General features: G+C 49.9%; 1 long non-coding RNA gene and 1 other non-coding gene across 2 annotated transcripts; one reads left to right on the top strand and one right to left on the bottom strand.

Annotated features, from left to right (window-relative positions):
• The first annotated feature begins 3,902 nt into the window (after positions 1 to 3,902).
• Positions 3,903 to 4,009, top strand: LOC116524335. Its single transcript, XR_004257283.1, has one exon. It is a non-coding gene; the product is annotated as a U6 spliceosomal RNA (small nuclear RNA).
• A 5,734-nt stretch (positions 4,010 to 9,743) lies between these two features.
• LOC116524237 lies at positions 9,744 to 20,677 on the bottom strand. Its single transcript, XR_004257233.1, has 2 exons — positions 20,465 to 20,677; positions 9,744 to 10,679 (listed from the first exon to the last, which is right to left on the bottom strand). It is a non-coding gene; the product is annotated as an uncharacterized LOC116524237 (long non-coding RNA).
• Positions 20,678 to 21,275: the final 598 nt, after the last annotated feature.

Raw genomic sequence — 21,275 nt, 5'->3', positions numbered from 1 at the left:
AGGCATGCATGCCACTACACTCAGCTAATTTATTTTTCAAATTATTGAATAGAGATGGGGTCTTGCTATGTTGCCCAGGCTGCCTTGAACTCTTCTCCTCATGCAATCCTTCTGCCTTGGCCTCCCAAAGTAGGTTGGCCTCTGAACAGTTTTACAGAGCTAAATGCTCTAGTCTTCTGTGACACAGTCTTTTTTTTTTTTTTTTTTGAGGTGGAGTTTCACTTTGTTGCCTCCTGGGTTTAAGTAATTCTCCTGTCTCAGCCTCCCGGGTAGCTAAGACTACAGGCTTGCATCACCATGCCCAGCTAATTTTGTATTTTTAGTAGAGATGAGGTTTCACCATGTGGCCAAGCTGGTCTCAAATGCCTGACCTCAAGTGATCTGCCAACCTCAGCCTCCCACAGTTCTGGGATTATAGGCAAAAGCCACCACACCCAATGACACAGTTTTTAATAAGGAGAAGAATATGAAGAATTTGACTTTTTATTGATGCTAAAAGTATTAATAAATAAGAGATTTGGAAAAATGTGGAAAATGGAAAATGTCACAGCCTACTGTTTGTTGGGTGAAATTAAATGGCTGAACAGCTATAGGAACATTTCGTTCTCGTTAGTTGGGTCAGATCAACGTCCCAGGACTTTGTGGGAAGATCACAAATCCTAGACAATTGTACAGCTCTGCTGTAGGAATTCTTGGAGGGCTGAAAGGCTCACTATTAGGGCCTTTTCTCTGGGCACCAACCTGACAGCCATGGCGAGGGGGCTGAGTGGCTGTCAATGGTACAGATGCTAGATTCTGCGACTCCTCCTCGCCCTAGCCATAGCTGATTGGTATGGAGGGCCATAGATGGGCCAGTCAGATTATCTCTCTCAAGATTCTGGAATTTTGAACTGGGGCAGAGACTGGGAGCTATGGGAATGTAGTTGCTTTAATGGGAATGTTCTAGTGAGGAGATGCATTGATCAACCTTTTCTTGAAATTTAATAAATGTATTATTGTGATTTGTCAGGGTTAATTTCTATTGCCTGTTCTGTGGAGTAGGCTACTATACTTTTATCTTCTTACCTTCCCCTGGTGCTGCTGTTAATACATATGGTATCTTCATTGAGTTAGAAAAAGATGCCTCCCTCTGGGTGGACAAGCAAGAAGAAGCTGTCCTTTCCTCCAGGCAGGCACAGCCCCTCGCCAGGGTGGAAGGTTTGGCCAGTGGAGTGAGGACTGGGTTTCAGGCCATCCTCAGCTCACTTCCTTGGCCCAGCCCTTTTGTACATTGCACAGATGACATCCATTTATGCTGGCCTTGCCTGTCCACCATGTGCTTTCAGAATGATCTGTCTTCTGCAGCAAGGCATCATTCAGAATATGAAGGGTTATTCCAGACAAGAGTCACTGGACATGGTCTATCATGCAAGTCCTATTCAGGACTTTAAGGCTCATGACAAAGATGTTCAAAGTCAAACCTGTTTTAAAGTCAAGACTTAAAGGAAATGTAGGAAAACTCTCTGGCCTGAGAAAGTCCACAGAAGCCTCATCTTCTGATGAATGATCTTCAGGCTTGAAAGGATGCCTTTCTCCAAACAGGCTGACAGACATTCTTGAAATAGCAAAGGATGGGCCAGGCGTGGTGGCTCACGCCTGTAATCGTAGCACTTTGGGAGGCCAAGGCGGGTGGATTGCCTAAGCTCAGGAGCTCGAGACCAGCCTGGGCAACATGGTAAAACTCCATTTCTACTAAAACACAAAAATTAGCTGGGCATGGTGGTGTACGCCTATAGTCCCAGTTACTCAGGAAGCTGAGGTGGGAGAATCACTTGAGCCCAGGAGGCAGAGGTTGCAGTGAGCTGAGATTGCACCACTGCACTCCAGCCTGACTGACAGAGCGAGACTTTGTCTCAAAAAAAGAAAAAAGAAAGAAATGTCAAAGGCTACTCCTCCTCCCCTGTGTGGAAAAACAAGTGAGAAGGTAAGAGCAAGATCACAGGAGCAGATGACAAGGAGGTGTCTGCAGGCCACAATGAGAGTGACATGGAAACCACCCAAGGCACTGATGGCCATGGGAAGAAAATGATCTCAAGGAAGAGAAAATTCCTTGAGAGGAGGCTGCTCCAGCTCTGATTTGTTCATTCATTTTATAGTCATGCAGCCACTCTATCCCTGAAGACGCCCTTGCAGCTGATATGAGTCCTACTACCTTTCTGAAAGAAAGCTGAGTACAGAAAATCAAGACAGTAACTTTCCGATGCCAGGGAACCCCTATCTCCCCAACTTCCGCATCATGTGGACCATTTGTGTCTACAACTTACAGGAGGCAGTGTAGACTAGCAGTTAACAATGTGAGTCTAGAATCGGAATGCCTGGGTTCAAACCTCAACTCTCACTTTCCAGCTATTGGCCTTGGATATATTACCTAAACCCTTGTGTGTTTTCAAACATGTACACAATCCTTTGACTCTCTTCTCATAGAAGTGGAGCCTACGTCCCCTCCCTTTGAACCTGGGTGGAAATGTGGGAGTGCCTAGACACACAGAATGTGGCAAAGAGACACTGTGTAATTTCCAAGGCTGGGTTAGAAAAGACCCTGCAGCTTCTGATGATGCCTTTCGGGACACTCATGTAGGGAGGCTTCAGCTGCTGTGGAAGAAGCTCAGCTACCCTGAGGCTGCCTTATAGAGGGACTGCATTTAAAGTGAGAGATTCCTGAGGAGCCCCCGCCATTCAGCCCCAAGAAGTGTGAATCTTCTAGTCTAGACCCCAGCATTCTAGCTGACCTCAACCCCAGCCAGCAATTGACTGCAAACTCATGAGACACCCTGAGAACTGCCTAGATAAGTCCCAGTCAACCCTCAAATTCATGAACAAAATAAATGATTGTTATTGTCTTAAGACCACTGTTTGAGGATGGTTTCTTATCATGCAATAGATAGCTGATGCAGACTTTTCTATAACCTGGAAGTGGAATGCTGCCTTAACAGACCCTAAGTCATGTGGCTTTAGGACTGGGAGATGGGCAGAGATTGTAAGGGCTTTGAGGGTATTGTTGGTGGAAGCCCAATCGTTCTCAAGGAAGTTGCTGGTAAGGCCTTAAAGGAAAGTGAGAAAATGTTATTGGAAGCAGAAGGAAAGGGGACAAACCCTTAGGTAGTAGAAGAAAGCAACGTTGTCACTTGAAGTGATATGAACAATAGAATATGTATGTGCCAAATGAAGGCTGGGCATGGTGGCTCACACCTGTAATCCCAGCACTTTGGGAGGGCGAGGTGGGCAGATCACATGAGGTCAGGAGTTCGAGACCAGACTGGCCAACATGGTGAAATCCCATCTCTAATAAAAATACAAAAATTAGCTGGGCTTGGTGGCTCATGCCCATAATCCCAGCTTCTTGGCAGACTGAGGCTGGAGAATCACTTGAGCCCAGGGGGTGGAGGTTGCAGTGAGCTGAGACTGTGCCATTGCCCTCCAGCCTGGGTGACAGAGCCAGACTCTGTCTCAAAAAAAGAAAAAGAAAATATGCCTAATGACCTAATGGTTTGGGTTAAAACAATTTTTAAGCAGACTGTTGAAAATGCTAGTTGGATTATTGAAATGCTAGTTGGACTGTTGAAAATGCTAGCTGTATATCATGAAGACAGAGAAAGATGAGTTAAAAGGAAACTTTAACTTTCAAGCAAAATTTATAAAACATATAAAAGAACCAGGGCTTGCTGGGTTTGAAAATAAATCTGGTTCTCATTCTCAGCCTCCCAAATGGCAAAAAATTCTCGAAGTATGAAAGGGCTTAAGGACAAAGATAAAATCCAGAGTGGGACTGTAAGAACCTTTGTTAAAATCTCAGAAATATCTAAGACTTCATAAAATATTTTGAATAGACAAAGGCCCTCTAAGTATTTCAAGAGTGTGCCTCAGTGCTCGCTTCAGCAGCACAGATACTAAAATCAGAACAATACAGAGAAGATTAGCATGGCCCCTGTGCAAGGATGACATGCGAATTCATGAAACATTTTGTATTAATGTAAAATATTAAACATAAAATAAAGAGTGTGCTTCACAGATCCTCTTCATTAAACAACAGGGCTTCTAAGGATCTTAAGTAAACTGTCTTACAGTAGCCCCACAAGAGGAAAGGTAGAGAATGTTTTCTTGATGAAATGTGTGGCTACAGATTTTGACTAATAGAGTGAGCCCCAATAGGATTCATGGGAAACCCACACAGTTTTTAATAGAATTATTTTGTCAGAAGCACCACCAGCTGAGGCAAAAAGGGCCAGAATAGTATGAAATGAAAAAAGGCTTTTGGACCCCCAAAATTCTGTGGGAAGGAAACAAGCTTAAACTACTTGATTGGAAACACCAGCTGTATGAGTCCATTTTCACACTGCTGATAAAGACATACCTGAGATGGGCAATTTACAAAAGAAAGAGGTTTAATTGGACTTACAGTTCCATGTGGCTGGGGAAGCCTCACAATCATGGCAGAAGGCAAGGAGGAGCAAGTTACACATTATGTGGATGGTGGCAGGCAAAGAGAGGATGAGCTTGTGCAGGGAAACTCCTCATTTTAAAACCATCAGATCTCATGAATCTTATTCACTATCACAAGAACAGCATGGGAAAGACTTGCCCCCATGGTTCAATTACTTCCCACCAGGTCCCTCCCACAACACGTGGGAATTCAAGATGAGATTTGGGTGGGGACACAGCCAAACCATGTCACCAGCCATTTTTTCCAGAAAAGGATGATTCAGAAGGCAGAGCCAAGAATCTAGAGAACAGAGCCAAAAGCCACAAAGAATCATTCCCAGGCAGTAGGACTGAGCCCTAATCAAGAATTGGCAATACAATATGAGCCTGAATGGATTTTAGAATTGCTATGGACAAGTGATGGCTGTGTGCCTCCTTTCCCCTCTCTTGAATGAGAGTGTTTATAGGGTCTATGCTATGCCTATCTCATCATTGGATGTTCAGTGTATAAGTAGCAGATAACTTTTTTTTTCTGACACAGAGTTTCACTCTTGTTGCTCAGGCTGGAGTACAATGGCGTGATCTTGGCTCACTGCAACCTTTGTCTCCTGAGTTCAAGTGATTTTCCTGCTTCAGCCTGTGGAGTAGCTGGGATTACAGGTGCCCACCACCACACCCAGCTAATTTTTGTATTTTTGGTAGGCACAGTGTTTCACCATGTTGGTCAGGCTGGTCTTAAACTCCTGACCTCAGGTGATCCATCTGCCTTGCCTCCCAAAGTGCTGGGATTATAGACGTGAGCCACTGTGCCCGGCCCAGTAGCAGATAACTTGTGTCTTTAGTTCACAAATCTTTGGATAAAGAGGAATAGTACTTATGAAACGTGCCTGAGGAATTGCAGCTGAGGAACTTCCTCCATACCTGGATGGTTTAGATAATGGGGTCCTAGACCTCTCTAGCCTAAATCTGATGTCATAATAGATGAGACATTGGGGGATCTTTGGAAAGGAATGAGTATATTTTGTATATGAAAGGAATGTAAATAACTTATGTCCAGAGGATAGACTATGGTGGTTTTAAGTATGGCTCAGATCATTGACACATTTCCTGTCAAGAAATGGAATGGTTTCTCCCTCCTGCTGTACCTGGGCTGCCTTTTAACTGCCTTAACAAATAGAATGAGGTAGAAATGACACTGCATGGCTTCCAAGTACGCATGGGTTAGGAAGAGTGACGCAGCTTCTGTCTTGCTTTCTCTCTCTGGAGGTGTGCCTGGGGATCGCTGAGTGGCCATGTAAAAAAGTCTAGCATTTTGGGGCTGTTGTGTTGGAGAGCTCATGTGGAGAGGCCACATGGATATAGAGATGGCTGAAAGACTCTGGCTTTCACAGCCTCCACATGTGTGTGTGTCCTCCCAGTCCAGGTGCCAGACCTGTGAGTGAGGAAGCCTTGAACCTGCCCCTATCCTCGGGCAGTCTGACTACAACTTCATGAAACCCCAAGCCAGAACTTCCCAGCTGATCCAAAGAGACCACGAATGATAATAAATCATTCTCATTGTTTTAAACCACTAACTTTGGGGGTGGTTTGTTATTCAGCAATAGATAACCTCTTTTCTAAGGGATCTAGAAAATAGGACAAACAGTAATACCTACTTCAAAGGAGGGAAAATGAGTAAGGAGTAAATGACTTAGATTTTGTAAAGCACTGAGCTCAGGGGCTGGTATGTAGTAAACTCTCAATGAATGTTATTTGCCCTTTACAGAGCCTCTCAGCGGCTGGTATCTTGAACCACAGTGAGTCACACAAAAGTATTGTTTACTTTAAATGCTGTACTTCAGAAGGAACTATGTGCCTGACTGTGAGTGTTTGTTGAATAAATGAAAAAAGAAAATAATTTTCTTTCCTGGGGAGTGGTAGCTACTCTCCAAAGATGGCCCTTGAAGATAGTCATTCTCTTGTAGAACTCCCTCCCATGCTGAATCTCATCCAGGCTTGTAACTCACTGTAAGCAACAGAATAATGAGATAATGAGAGAAGTTCAAAATCATGTTCATCTCTGAGGGGAATGAATATTGACTGGGAAGGGGATCCAGGGGAACTTCTGGGTATTTGCAATGTTCTGTATTTCATCCAGGTGTGTATGTATATGAAAATTCATTAAGCCACACCATTAAGAAGAGTATGTTTTACTGAGTGTGTTATATCTCCTCTAAAAAAATGAAAAAATGTTGAAAAAATGTTCGCGTGTCTTCCCTTCATGCAGGAGTGGTCTTTAGGAATTCACCAACTCTGGGGCCTCTTGCTCCTCATGGGCTCTCTGACCTGCCCCCTCACCCCAAGTCTGCCCTAGAGCAGCTTCAGCAATGATATCTTCCCTCTTTGCACGAATTGGATGGCACTGCCCAGTCTGGCCTGGGGCTGAGTTCCAGGATGGGGATCATGGGGAATGCATTAGCCTGCTCCTGAAAGGGCAGAGTGGCTGGGCTGGGAGGTCCTAGATGACTTTGGTGGCTGGTGAGTGGGAAGGGGGTCTCACCCTTATACATGGGGTTGTCTGGCTATGTTGGGGGCTGGGGATGTTTGGATTAAGTGAGTAACAGGGGCACATCCTTGGCATGATGGGCCTGGTTCCTGGAAGGAAAGCAGGTGGTGCTGAGGGTGTCCAGGCTGGGCTGAAATGAAGAGCGTGTCCTGCTCACAACCCTGCTATTTGGGACCTGGAGCCATGACGTCCCTCAGAGTTTCCATTTTCTGTGCTGCAGCTGTTGGTTACGTGTTTCATTCAAAATGCTTTGCAGGAAGCAGCAGGCTTCACATTCCAGGGTTTGTAGTCATTTTTTCTCTCAGAGCTCTGGGGCTGGGATTAGAACGTTATTCAAACCACACTGTCCTCGGCTGGACTCCCAAGAGGAAGTGGGTGGGTCTCTGGGGGAAGAGAACACAGGCCTAAATTCAGGGACGGAATGAAAAAAGATTGGCCGGGTGCTCACGCCTGTAATCCCAGCACTTTGGGAGACCGAGGAGGGTGGATCACCTGAGGTCAGGAGTTCAAGACCAGATTGGCCAACATGGTGAAACCCCGTCTCTACTAAAAATACAAAAATTAGCCATGTGTGATGGTGGGTGCCTGTAATCCTAGCTGCTTGGGAGGCTGAGGCAGGAGAATCGCTTGAAACTTGGAGGCGGAGGTTGTAGTGAGCTGAGATTTCGCCACTGCATTTCAGATAGAGTGAGACTCCATCTCAAAAAAAAAAAAAAAAAAAAAAAAAGAGGAAAGATTGAGGCCAGCATAAGTAAGTCCTAGAGGGGTCAGCTGAACTGAAGCCCAGGTATGGTGAGGGGCAGAAGCCTGGTGGGTGGTTGCTCTTGCCCTCCCCAGCCTTGGGCCAAAGAGAACGCAGAGCCTCTGCTGTGGGCGTGTGTGTGTGTGGGCGTGGGGGGCCGTGGCGTGAGACAGAACAGGGTCAGTGCTGGCCTTTTATCCTGATGGACCCACTCCTGTGGCCTCTCACTTTTGTCACTGCCCTCAGGCTGAGGAAGAGAGTGACACGAGTGTCACTTGCTGAGGGGGGAGTGGATGATGTATGCTCAGGTTTGGGGCAGGCAGGGAGCCCTTTAGCACAGGGACCACATAGATACATGGATCCAGACACACCATGATGAATGCTCACTAGCATGTCTGCTAAGCTCCTCACCGGGCCGGGTGCTAGGAATAGCACAGGTACAAAACAGACTCTGTGGCTGCCGTCACAGGAAGGCCTGGCAGAGATGGCCTGGAAGGTGTCCACTGGGATAAGGGGAGGGAGAACAGATTAAGGCAGTGGGGGCCAGTAGGGGTCAGGCTCCAGTGGACAGAGATGGGAGCAGGCGAGTGTAAACGGCCATCATAGATCCCGGGAAGGGGTGGGGCCCAGAGAGTCTGAAGGAAGGGCAGAGCCCAGGAAGGAACCTGCTGGGTATGGAGTGGCTGAAGATCTGGAAGGGGAAGGCAATGGACAGGATTAAGTCCCGGGGTCCTGAGATAGGGCTCCCTCTCCAAGTCATGAAAAGCCTAGAGGCAGGCTCAAGAGGAGGCAGCCACCTCTAGTCCAGTGCCACCCTTTGCACTCCTGGGGCAGAGGGAAGGAAAGCCTAAGTCTGGCACTTTCAACATGACAAAGCACTTTGCCTCCCATGTAGGCAGAATTGTAAATATGGCCCCCAAGATTTCTATCTGAACTCCTGAACATGATGAGACATCAACCCACGATCCTGTGAAATTATATGGCAAAAGGATTTCAAAGACAACATTCAGGATAGAAGTCAGTTGACTCTGAGTCCAAGAAAAGAAAGATTAGCTGGTAGGGGGCCGAATCTAATCACACGAGCCCTTTAGAAGCAGAGGGTTTTCTCTGGCTGCCGGTAGGAGAGGAAGTCACAGATGTGAAGTGTGAGGGAGGACTTGATGCATCTTTGATGACTTGAAGAAGGAGGGGACCATGTGGACAGGACCCGAGAGAGAGCAGCTTCAAGGAGCTGATAGGGATCCCTGGCTGACAGCCACCTCAGTTCTGCAACTGCAGGAGTGGAATTCCACCACAACCCGAATGAGCTTGCAAGCAGATGCTTTCCCAAGGCTTCTGGAAAAGAGCTTCAGTTAGGAGCCAGCCAGCTCACACCTTGATTTTAAGCCTTGTGAGACCCTAAGCAGAGACTGCAGCTGAGCCCACCTGGACTTCTGACCAGAACTGCGAAATAAAAATGGGTAGTGTTTTAGCTGCTAACTTTGTAATAATAGAAAATGAATATACTCCGCTTTCTCATTTTACCCTGAGAAGGTCTTTGGGAAGCATCTGATGACTCCCCCTTTGCAGATGGGACAGGCTAAGTGAGACGCTCAGGTTGCAGGTGCCCGGCTGGAGCTCAGGGCTGAGTCTAGCTGATTTTTGCCATCACGAATGCTTTTCTCACTTGAACAGCCACAAAGGAACCACAGACACTCAGCCTTGGGCAGGAGCACCAGAGCTGGGAGACCTGCATCTCACACTCCCCTTTCTAAGACGCGCCCCGGCAGATGCCATCCTGCCGCAGCCTGCAGGGTGCAAAGCCATCCCAGCCCTGCCACCTCCTTGGAGAAGAGCAGAGCTCTTGGCAGAAACCAGAGAAGGGCAGTGACCTCAGCCTCCCCCTAACTCTCAGATGACAAGCCTGGGCTCTGTTAAGGCAAGAGACAGGAACTGAGATCCAAGGAGCTATGCGCTTCGGCTTCCCCTCCCCCACATCCAGTACATAGCATTCTCTGACTTGTCGGGGTGGGGATTTTAAAAATTTTAGACTCGCTTTCTTAATCATTTGTTGGGCACAGTCAGGCATCTCCTGGGAGTCCAGAAATGTTTGCAGGGAGAGAGTTTTGTTCTTGCTTTATTGATTAAGAAGCCCTGATGAAGGTTTTCTCATTCCTGCAGAGAGAGGCCTTTTCTAAAAACCTCCTTAATTCTTCCCAGATGGTGTCCAGTTCTCCCTCTCCAGCAGGGTAGGGCTTCTTTCAGAAAGTAGGAGGGCTTTGTGTCTAGCCGACCCGGGATCTCAGCTCTGTCACTTAGCCCCTGAGGGGTGTATGGGGGCAGGCAACCTCCCCAAGCCTCAGTTTCTTCAGAAGGAGTTTCTAGATACAATGAGCCAACAGATACGTACAAAGTACCTGGCAGGCCAGAAGGAAGCACTCCCTATTGCCTTCCTCACCCACGGGCCTGGCCACAGCAAGACAATTACCTTGGAAATATTTTTTCCACAACCAGAAAACATTCTCGTGACAGGCAGGCCTGGTCAGCCAGCAGCAAGAGTCCTCGGTCAGCAAAGTTTGCCTTGGTGCTCCACCTTCCCGAAGCCACTTCCTCTATCCGTACCCCATTTCCTTCTTTCAGGCCCTCCCTGGCCAGATCCCAGGCTCTGGGAGGAGCGACACACTGAAAGCCTCCTAAAGACTCTTCGAGTTCAGTTCTCTGGAGGGAGGGCAGGGCTGAATGGCGGAATCCCAGGTCCCCAGGGCACACGGGCCAGCATGGGAATATTTTCTGGCTGGGGCGGAGGATGTTGCCAAGGTCCCTCCAGGTGTCTGTCGGGTGGGGGGCCAAAGGCAGTGGATGTGCAAGCCTCTCTCCTGCTTGGGTTTCTCCTGGCTGTGCATTTGCAGGTTTGGAGGTTTGAGCGGAATCGTCTTAGATGTAGCTTTTGCTGTCCTAGACACATGAGAAAAATCTGCTTGACTTCAACTTTTCACAGTTTCCAGGGTGAAGCCTGGGCCGAGCAGGTCCTGGGGGCAGAGTCCGGGGCTGTGGGCGTGACCACGTGTTTGTGGGGGTGAGGGGCGAGAGGAGCTTCAGGGTCTGGGCCCCAGAATAGTTGGCCCCATGACAAGAAGGTGGAGGGCTGGTGAGGCTGTTTCCTCTGCTGTTTCCTGTGGCTTCTGGGGTGTTCTAGGACAGAGGGTATTTGAGGGCCAGTGCAAGTCCCTAGGATTTGGGGGTAAAGCTAGTTCCTTCTGGGGGAGCCTTTCCAGGGCAGAGGCTGAAGGAGGTGCTGGGAGATGAGGGGGGTGTCCATGAAGTGGCGTCGTATTCTCAGGCTGGGGCTTTGAGGCCAGGGCCCAGTACTACCCTCAGCTGCCTCTACCCTCCTCCCCTGAGCTGTGGGCTGAGAGCTGAGCCAAGCATAGGATGGACAGCCTCTCTCTGCTTCTCTGTCCCCACCCCCATCCTGACGGAGTCTGGTTTTCATCACTCATTAATCACTGCAGCTTCCCACAGACCGTGTCTGTCTGTCCACACTCACCAGCCCCCTGGGCCCTGGGGGGATGGATAGACAGGCAGATGGTCTTTAACTTGGGGAAATTTCGGGTCACACTGGGGGCTGCTCCCTCCCGCAAGGCAGAGGAGAGGCACGCTTCCTGGGTTGTTAGAGGTCACACCTACCCCCAACCCGGCATGAAGCTGCCAGCCCGACCCACCTCACCCTGGCAGCAGGCGACAGGGGCCATTAGCTGTCCTGTTCACCAGGAAGGAAATGGGTTGGAGGGCTGAGGAATTCTAATTAAGCTTCCCCAGCTGGCAGGCCGGCTGGCGGGTGAGAGCTGGCACCTCCACCCCTGCTAGAGTTGGTGCCAGCCCTGTCCGGCCTGGCCCGCTTGGTGCCCACCTGCCGCTGTGGGAACCCCGGCCTTGGGCTGCCTTGCAGAGCCCCTGAAGATTTCCAGGCACTGACGGCCCAGCCTGCTCCCCTCACATCACCTCTTTGCCCCTGTCCTATCTCCCCTTCCTCCTGACCTTGCCCCCTTGACTTCTCTGAAGGAGATGGGGCCTCCAGGGTTGTGTTGCCAGGCGGGATGCCACTCACCAGCCTCTCATTGTACCCTCCCCCTGACTCTGGAGACCTGAGTACTGATCTGGTTCTGCTGTGACCCACTGTCAACTTGGAGCTACTCACAGCCTCTCTGGGCCTCAGTTTCCTGGACTGTGAAATGGAGTGAAAATTGCAGTTCCACTATATCTCTTCAGCTTACCCTTCTGCTAATTAGAATACCACTGATTGAGAGTCTGCAGGGTGTGGAATGTGCTGTGCAACCAGAGGGAAAGAGTAGCAGGTGCCCTGGGCAGGGTGTCTGGGATCACCGTCACTGTCATCATCATCCCAGGGCCACAGCATCAATGAATTTGATCACAGAATTTGCCTTCTGGGCCCTCCTGGCTTTGTATCCATTTCTCTAAGACCTCCCTGCTGACTCAGCCTCTCCTGCCTTCCAAGGGGATTTGTCTTTTAAAATAGGAGGCTAAAGAAAGCAGTGGCCATGTGTGGTGGCTCACGCCTATAATCCCAGCACTTTGGGAGGCCGAGGTGGGTGGATCATGAGGTCAAGAGATCGAGACAAGCCTGACCAACATGGTGAAACCCCATCTCTACTAAAAATACAAAAACTAGTTGGGTGTGCTGGCACGTACCTGTAGTCCCAGCTACTTGGGAGGCTGAGGCAGTAGAATCATTTGAAACCGGGAGGCGGAGATTGCAGTGAGCCGAGATTGGGCCACTGTACTCCAGCCTGGTGACAGAGAGAGACTCTGTCTCAAAAAAAAAAAAAAAAAAAAAAAAAGGAAAAGAAAGCAGTGCTTGTCCCACAGAAAAAACATTCTCTGAAAAAAAGCATATGAGGTTCTAATGGTTGGACTCCAGGTGCTGCAGTAGCTGACTGGGGGACATTCTAGGTGAGGCAGGGGGGTGTAGAGGGGTTGTGTGTGTTTCAATTAGGTGGCTGCCAGTTTACCTTACCTTGCATGAGGGCAGAACCCCAACCGCTACACTGGAACTTTCCCCCTCTCAACCCTGGATTTGTCCTCCTCCCCAGATGTCCCTCATGGGAACTGGGTGCACAGTGGCCATTGTGGTGTGGGAGGGGAGGCAGGTAGTGGCAGTTAAGAGGGACACTTTTGGAGTCTGACAGTTTTGAGTTTGAATCCAGCTCTACCATTTGCAGGTTGGATGACCTTGGCCTCTGTTTCTTTATCCATAAAATAAGGATCATAACACTATTGCCTATCTGGTGGGGCTGTCAAGGATTAAATGATATAATACGGTTAAGGCCAGGCACGGTGGCTCACACCTGTAATTCCAGCACCTTGGGAGGCCGAGACAGGTGGATCACCTGAGGTCAGGAGTTCAAAACCAGCCTGGCCAACATGGCGAAATCCCATCTCTAGTAAAAATACAAAAATCAGCTGGGCATGGTGGTGGGCACCTGTAATCCCAGCTTGAACCCAGGAGGCAGCTTAAACCTAGGAGGCGGCCATTGCAGTGAGCCAAGATTGAGACACCATAATCCAGCCTGGGTGACAGAGTGAGACTCCATCTCAAAAAAAAAAAAAAAAAAAAAAAGGTTAAAGTGTTTGGTCATGGTGTCTGGCCAGAGAGGGTGCTCCATACAGGGTGGCTCTCAGTGCTGGGAAGTCCCTCGATCTCCCAGGTGCCATGGCCTGTCTGCCATGTGGGGCACTGGCTGAGGGCTGGTGGACAGCACAGCCTAGGGCTGGGAGTGGCTATGGGGAGTGGCAGGCAGCCATGGGCTTCCCACTGGTGGCCACAGCAGAGAGCTGGAAATGAGACCAAGTGTGGTCTTTCCTCCCTGGTCCCACACTCCATGGTCCCCCAGAGCTGTGTCTCTGGAACCCAGGAACCTCCAGCTCTGGCTACACACCAGCCTTTCCTCAGGCAGGCCTCTGTCTTTACAGCCTCCTGTTGGCTCATCTGCCCTGGTGGGTGGGAGCAGCTTCACAGAGGATCAGAAGATGACATGGATCCCCAAATGGTTTCCACTGGCGCCAGAATGCTGCACGGCAGCCAGCTCTCAGCATTGCCACGAAAGATGGCAAGATCCCCTGCAGGCACAGAGCCCCTCGGAGAGCAAAGCCCGCCGGAACCAGGATTCTGAAGTCCTGGCACTCCCTCCCACAGATCCAGGACACACATCTGCATATCATTGCACAGTGGTTTGCATACATTTGCATCCAAGTCCACATCCACCCCCCATATTGTTCCTTTTTCCACCTATAGTAAGAAAGAATATTTAATGAGCCATCCAAAGTTCTAGTATGTAAGCCCCCAAACCCAATTCCATCCATTTCAAGTGTGTTTTGAGGGCCCGATGTCTGGACCAGCCTTTATCAGAGATGGAGGAAGGGGAAACTAGAGTCTTTGCTTTTAGGGTACTCACAGCCTAACTGGGGAAATTCACAGATGAGATCCAGGAAAACGTATTATGGCGCGTTCAAGGATGCAATAGCTATGATGAAGCGGGTGCTGGGATTGGGGGCGGAAGCTCCAGATGGGCTGGAGGAGCATGGTTGGTGAGCTCCATGGTCCCTGGCACAGGGCTGCACATGTGCTGGCCACTGTGTTGATGAGGGGTCTGTGAGTTTTTAACTCAGCCCCCATCCCATGGCTCTCTGTGGTGCAGGGACTACACGCAGTCACCTTGCATTGTACCACAGGCCTGCGCTCCACCTCGACAGACGGGACCCAGTATGGGGCCAAGGACAAAGGTGGTCTTTACTAGGCAGTGGGACATGGGAGCTCTGAGTGGGCAGGAGTGCCTATACCACCCAGTCCCATCCATGTGCCTTCACGTGATACAGAGGAGGGAACTGTGGCACACAGGGCTGGGTAACGCACTCACGCATCCACACAGGGAGAGAAGGAGCTGGAAGGGGAACCCAGGCAGTCTGACTCCTTGGCTGGTGCCTTTGGTCACCATATTCCCTAGCCTCCGCCAAAGGACACGCTGGGCTTCAGGGTAGGAATTGACAGACCATCAGGGGTTGGTGGGGCCGGCTCTGGAGTCCCACTGCCAGGTTTGGTTGGCTTCTTGGTTGCATCTTGTTTGATCAGCAGGGTCTTTTGAATCCTGGCTTCACTGATTGTCAACTGTGTGACTTCAGGGAAGCTGCTGGATTTCTCAGCCAAGATTTCCTCACCTGTGGAGCGAGTGCACCTGCTTCAAGGAAGCCTGATTCACCTGGCATTCACCTCGGTGAATGTGCAAGACGCATCTGCCGCTGAGTGGGGGCCGACGGGGGAGGTCTGAGGATGGCTTTTGAGGGCACGTAAGGAAACAGGCCTGGCTGGAGCAGAGGCTGCCCAGGGGAGGAGAGGGGGACAAGGCTGGGCCTGGGGAAAGGAGCCCCAGTGCCCTCCATTATTCCAGAGAGGCAGATGTGGTGGGTGTGGCCAGCGCTGTTTGTGGCTTGGCAGCTTCTCACTGGTCTCATCTGGTCCCTCACAGACTGCTGGGAGTTAGCAGTTCTGTCCCTCAGAAGCTTCAGGGGTTGGGGTGGGTGCTATGCCCTTAGCTCCATGGCCCTCAGAATGCCAGTAATTGCCCACAGTTAGCCCTCCAGACCCACAGCATGGTGAAATTCTGAGTTGCCGACATGGCACTTGAAAGCAAGGCTTATGCTTACATTTTGCCTTCCCTGTGTTCCTTTAAAAAAGTCCAAGACGGATTGGGACTTGGTCTCTCCACATCATTGGGAAAAGGTCATCAGACCCCAATGTCAAGGCAGGAGTGTCAGGGGCAGCAGGAAGACCAGGGGTATCCAGGAAGGGAGGGGCAGGGGTGCTAAAGAGTCAAGAGAGCAGAGTGAAGAGGGGCTGGGGATGTGACCAGAGCTCTGAAGACCCCATTACAGGGAAACAATACTCACAGGCAGACACACACCTGACATGCATTCTTGCACTCTTGGGTCCACAGACCATCATCAAGAGGCTCAGAGTGGTGAGCCAGCCTGCAGGTTCTAGAATATTCTCTTATGAGAGACTCTATCCAGGAGTCTAGTTGAGGATAAAGCAAGGTCCTCTCCTTTACACTTTTAAGCACATTCGGGCAGATTGAGTTTGCCTATTAACTGGAACTAAAAGGGACTTGGGGCTCAGCCTCTTCTTGGTCCTACAGCTGTGGGCAGGGAAGAAGGAATGAGGGCCAGACAGTATGCACCTGAGAGCTGCTTCCTCCTTGGGTCCCAGTCTCGAGGCACCAGCTGTGTAGGAAACCCACTGAAGGGCAGCCTGACCTGATCTGGCATGTGTGGGGTCTGTTGGAGGTCCAGTCCCTGCCCTGTCTTTCCCCACAGCCCTCCTTGGGTGGGTGCTCAGCCCCTCTGGGGAGAATGCTCTAAGTCTTCTCTTCCACTATTAGCTCCACTCTATTCTTGTTCCCTAGCCGTCCTGGCCCAAACCCTGCAAGCTCCCTTTAGATATCCTCCTTTCTGCCTTTCTGTGTGGATTAGATCCTTTGTGACTTGGTTCCTCCCCATTGTAACTTACATACAATAGTGTTAATGGAGCATAAATGGACAGCTCAACGGATTGCCACATGTGTGTCTAGACCCATGGAACCACCAGATCAAGATCTGAAACATTTCCAGCTCCAAAGCTGATTCCCTTGTGCCAATCAATACCATCCCTGAGGGTGACCACTAGTCTGACTTCTATCATCCTAGATTCATTTCACCTGTTCCTGACCTTCATACAAATGGTATCTAACAGTCCCTTCATGTCTGGCTTATTTTACTCAACATAATGTGATTGATGCAATTGCCCAAGGACTGCCCACCAGCCCTCAGCCAGCGCCCCACATAGCGGGCAGGCCATGGTACCTGGGAGATCTAGGGACTTCCCAGAACTGACACCCACCAGGAATGGGCACCCTCTCTGGCCAGGCACCATGGGGAGATTCACCCATGCAGTTGTGCGTAGCAGATACTTTTTGCTGTTGTGTTCTAATCACTGTGTAGTATTCTATTTATATGAGTATGCCACGATTTGTTTAGCCCCTCTGTTGATGGATATTTGTGTGTTCTAGTTTGAGGTGCTATGAACAAAGCATTGGTGTGCATACCTAGTCATGGACACATGCATTCATTTCCCTTGGGTGGACAACTAGGAGTGGAATTCCTGGGAGACCTGAGGATTTTTAAATTAAATTTTTTTTTTTTGAGACGGAGTCTTGCTGTGTCTCCCAGGCTAGAGTGCAATGGTGCAATCTCAGCTCACTGCGACCTCCGCCTCCTGGGTTCAAGCCATTCTCCTGGCTCAGCCTCCAGAGCATCTGGGACTACACGCATGTGCCACCACGCCCAGCTAATTTTTGTGCTTTTAGTAGAGACGGGGGTTTTGCCATGTTGGCCAGGCAAGTCTCAAACTCCTGACCTCAGGGGATCTGTCTGCCTCCGCTTCCCAAAGTGCTGGTATTACAGGTGTGAGCTACCATGCCCCGCCAGACTTGGAGTTTTAAGAGGTCAAGTCCTTCCTTCTTACTGGCTAGGCTTTGGGACACAATAGAGTTAATGGAAGTTGTCCCCACCTCCCAGCGCCCTCCCCATTCCAGGTGCAGCTTCTTGGGAAGGTCAGGCACTCTTTCATACTATTGTCTATGAGGAATGGAAAGACCCACCCTAGAGGACTCATGCCTTATAGAGCCACTGGAGACTGGGCATGGTGGCACATACCTATAATCCCAGCACTTTGAGAGGCCAAGGCAGGCAGATTGCTTGAGCTCAAGAGTTCAAGACCAGCCTGGGCAACACAGTGAAACCCCATCTCTACAAAAAACTCAAAAGTTAGCAGGGTGTGGTGGCCTGTACCTACAGTTCCAGCTACTCAGGAGGCTGAGGTGACAGGATTGCTTAAGCCTGGGAGGGCAAGGCTGCAGTGAGCCATGTTCACACCACTGCACTCAAGCCTGGGTGACAGAGTGAGACCCTGTCTCAAAACAGACAAACAAACAAACGAAAAGCCATAAAGAGTCACTTGAAGAGGCCTGAAATGCTACAGAGGGAGTTGCGGGTTCTTCTTCAAGTCAGGAGAGCATGGGGACTGAGGCAGCTGAACAGGAAGGATGCGATTGCCCAAGGTGCTGGAGGAAACTGAAGCTCCGGGTTAATGACCTGTCCAAAGCCACATGGCCCATATGTGACCAGCAGGGAGGTCACCTCAGGTGCATCTTCTCTAACCCAGAGCGCTTCCAACCATATAAAGACTGCCCTCTCTGTGGAGAGGAATGCAGAGGTAGTCACGGCTCAACATTATGGACCCACTGAGTGCTCTGCCCTGAGATCAGTCTCCGGGCAGTTCTTTCTTGGGGTCTCCACCCCTGCCTGGCCACCAGCTATGGCTCTGGCCCAGTTCCCTCCCAGGGAGACATTTACTGGCCTTGAATAGCCTGAGTCATGGCTGTGAGCTGGAGGAGAAAGAGACAGAGCCTAGGGGCTGGTATTACCCAAGACCCCATGCCAGGACCTGCCAGTGAGCCAGCCATGGGTGAGTGGGGGCAGCGCGCAGAGAACATTCCTGGAAAACAATCTGCCCTGAGTAACCCTCACAGGCTTTCTTGGCCAGACCAACACATTTGGTCTCAGGCTGGCAAGGCCTGAGACGGTGGTGAGCATCTGGCGAGGCCTTAGTGTGTCGGGGGAATGCTGCTTTGGCCTACTGGGAACTGCCAACCGGCATCTCCACTGGAAGGTCCTGGATGCTATGTTCATGAAGCAGTTCATGGTGTGAAGACTTCAGGCTGCAGGATTAGGGATTCACTGACTTTGTTCCAGAGAGGGAGAGAGCCTGGATATATGAGTATGCATGGAAGTGTGTGTGTCTGTGTAATCATGTGTGTATGTGTGCGTGCATCTATGACTTAGCCATTCATTCATTCATTCTGCAAATATTTACTCTTGCCTATTATGTGCGATGGGGGATTCAACAGTAAATGAAAGAGCCAAGGTCTCTGTCCTCAAAGGTGTTAGTAGATCCAGAGCATACATCTCCACGTGGTGCATGTGTACCTAAAGGAACATGTGGTTGCCTGTGTGTTTGTGTATCTGAAGAGAGGTCTTAATATCTGAGTTTCTGAGTACGCGTGTGACTGAACATATGAGTCTGAGCATGTGTGTGTGAAGGGGAGAGAATTACTCATCCACTTAGAAAGGCCTCTCCCAGAGAAGTTATATTTTCATAAATAAAAATAATCAGATAATGAGTTCATTTCCGATCTCAAGTTTGATGCCAACATTCCAGTGAAACAAGACTCGCTGGAGGGCTGGCTGCTCTCTGTGTGGCTTGGATTAGCTGGGGAAAGTGCAGAGGCCAGACCTGCCACTTGCAGGCTGTAGGGAGTTGGGGAAGAGAGGGTGACCTACAACCAAGGGACTGGCTTCATGTATCTGGGGCTGAATAGCTCCTCACCCTCACACAGGTATCAGCAGACAACCCTCGGGTGTAAGTTCAGGCCTTACATGTCCAACAGCCTGTGTAACACCTGAACTTCCTCCATTCATTCCTTGGAACCAGTGATGGACAGTCTGTGCTGCTTTGTAAATGCAGATGGCCCCAGAAGAGATGGTCCACTGAGCTGCTGTGAATCAAGGAAGGCCTAGTGAATGACCCTTTCCCTGGGAGCCAGGCCACTCAGGGATGCCTGCTGGGAGAGCAGTGGCAGGTACAGGGAGAGGCTGTGACTGGAGTCCCTAGGGGAAAGGGATAGAGGCCACAGGCAGATGACAGCCCCTGCTTCTGCTTGGATTGATGTTCAGGAGTCAAGTTAATGCCTCAGTTTGGATTCAGGGCCTTGCACAGTGGCTTTCCCAAATGGATCTGGGCTCTCCTGGTTTATCTCCCTCGCCTGTGCTCCTGCCAGACACAACCATCTTCCACTTGGCCCTCTCTGCCTTTGCTTCGGCTGTTCCTTCTTGGAATGCTCTTCCCCAGCTCTGCATGCCCAAATGTACCAGGTCTTGAAGATCCAAATGTCGTCCTCTTCACACAGTCTTCCCTAATTCTGCCAGCTAGGAATGCTTTCTCACACTCAGTGGTGACCGCCTTTTAACTGTGTCCTACTTTTCCTCCTGGACTCCAAGTTCCAAGAGGGTAGGATCTATGCCTTCCTCAGCTGATTTTCCTCCACAAATCCTAGCCAGTCTGAAGATGGGGCTGCTCCTGCAAGCTGGCCAGAAAGGTGAACGGAGCTGCAGTCAGTAGCAACTGGAGGCGGGCCTGGGGGAACCAGTGAGGGCTGTGCCTTGAGATAGGCCCCTGCTCTGAATTGGAGACCTAATGTCAAAGAGGAGTACCCTGGAGTTGGATAGGGGCTTGGAAAAGGGCACTAAGGGGAGAGGGAAGGGGAAAGGAGAGGAGCTTTTCCTAGGAGACACAACTTGGGCCCCAAAGCAAGACATCTGTGATATGTCAGGTTGCTATGCTGGGGGCTGGGGTGGAGGACGGCAGGGATAATCAATTCTGAGACACAGGCTGAGTGTCTGCAAGTAAGAAAGAGGAATCCACAGAGGGTATCTGTCCATCCATCTGTCCATTCTTCCACCTGTGCATTTCACTATGCATTTACCTACTCATGCATTCAACAAGCAACATTGAGCGTCTACTGTATGCCAAAGCCCCGTGGGGCTTTACATACATTATTCCACCTGCTCACAATAGCTGCGTGAGGAATGCATCATCATCATCTCAGAGGAGGAGGCTGAGCCTCACAGATGTTGAAGGCAATGTTCAGGGTCACAGTCCAATGTCCAGGCTGCTTCTCCAAAGCTGGCACTCTTCCCACACCAATGAAGAACAAATGGCTTATTTCTCAGCCTCGCCTGGCTTCAGGCTGAGCTAGATCATGGCCCTTGGGCAATATGATTAAGCCTTGTTCTTGTCTGGGAAGTCTAGCCTGCGTCTCCACCCAGGGGCCCCAGCCACAATTTGGCCATTGGCCAGCTGTCTTCATCCTCTAACATCTTCGTTGACAAGGCCATTTGTAGGGGCAAGGTCCGAACCCAAGGAGCAAAGCTCCGCTAGTTGAATTTCTAGCAGAGAGGGAAGCTTTATTGGGCAGGCACCCACTTACTTTGCCAAGAGGGAGGATCATCCTGGCAAGAGGGCCCAGCATGACACGAAGAGCTGCAAATGTTCTCAAAAATTACCTGGGAGGTTGCTATAAATGCATATTCTGGGGCTCCATCCCTATAGAGTTCAGTTAAAGAATCCAGGATGGGCACAGAAGCCTGAATTTTTAACAAGCCCCAAAGGCTGTTAATGTGAGTGGTCAGAGGACCCACAAGAAATTGACACGAAACAAGACTTCCCTTAATGTGCCTGAAGATCACACCACTGTTTTGTGCAGATTCATGTCACAGTTGATTGGCACTCATCTGAGTACCTACAATCTTTCAGTCTTTTATTAACCTGTACTGACGCTGTGGATTTCTTGGGTGCCACAAGCAGATCCTTACACAGAACCC

This window comes from Sapajus apella, unplaced genomic scaffold (assembly GCF_009761245.1).
Source record: "Sapajus apella isolate SASKATOON/1434 unplaced genomic scaffold, GSC_monkey_1.0 scaffold44, whole genome shotgun sequence".
NCBI classification, from domain to species: Eukaryota; Metazoa; Chordata; class Mammalia; order Primates; family Cebidae; genus Sapajus; species Sapajus apella.
Note: the sequence above shows the minus strand (reverse complement) of the source record. Positions and strands in the feature narration are given on the sequence as shown.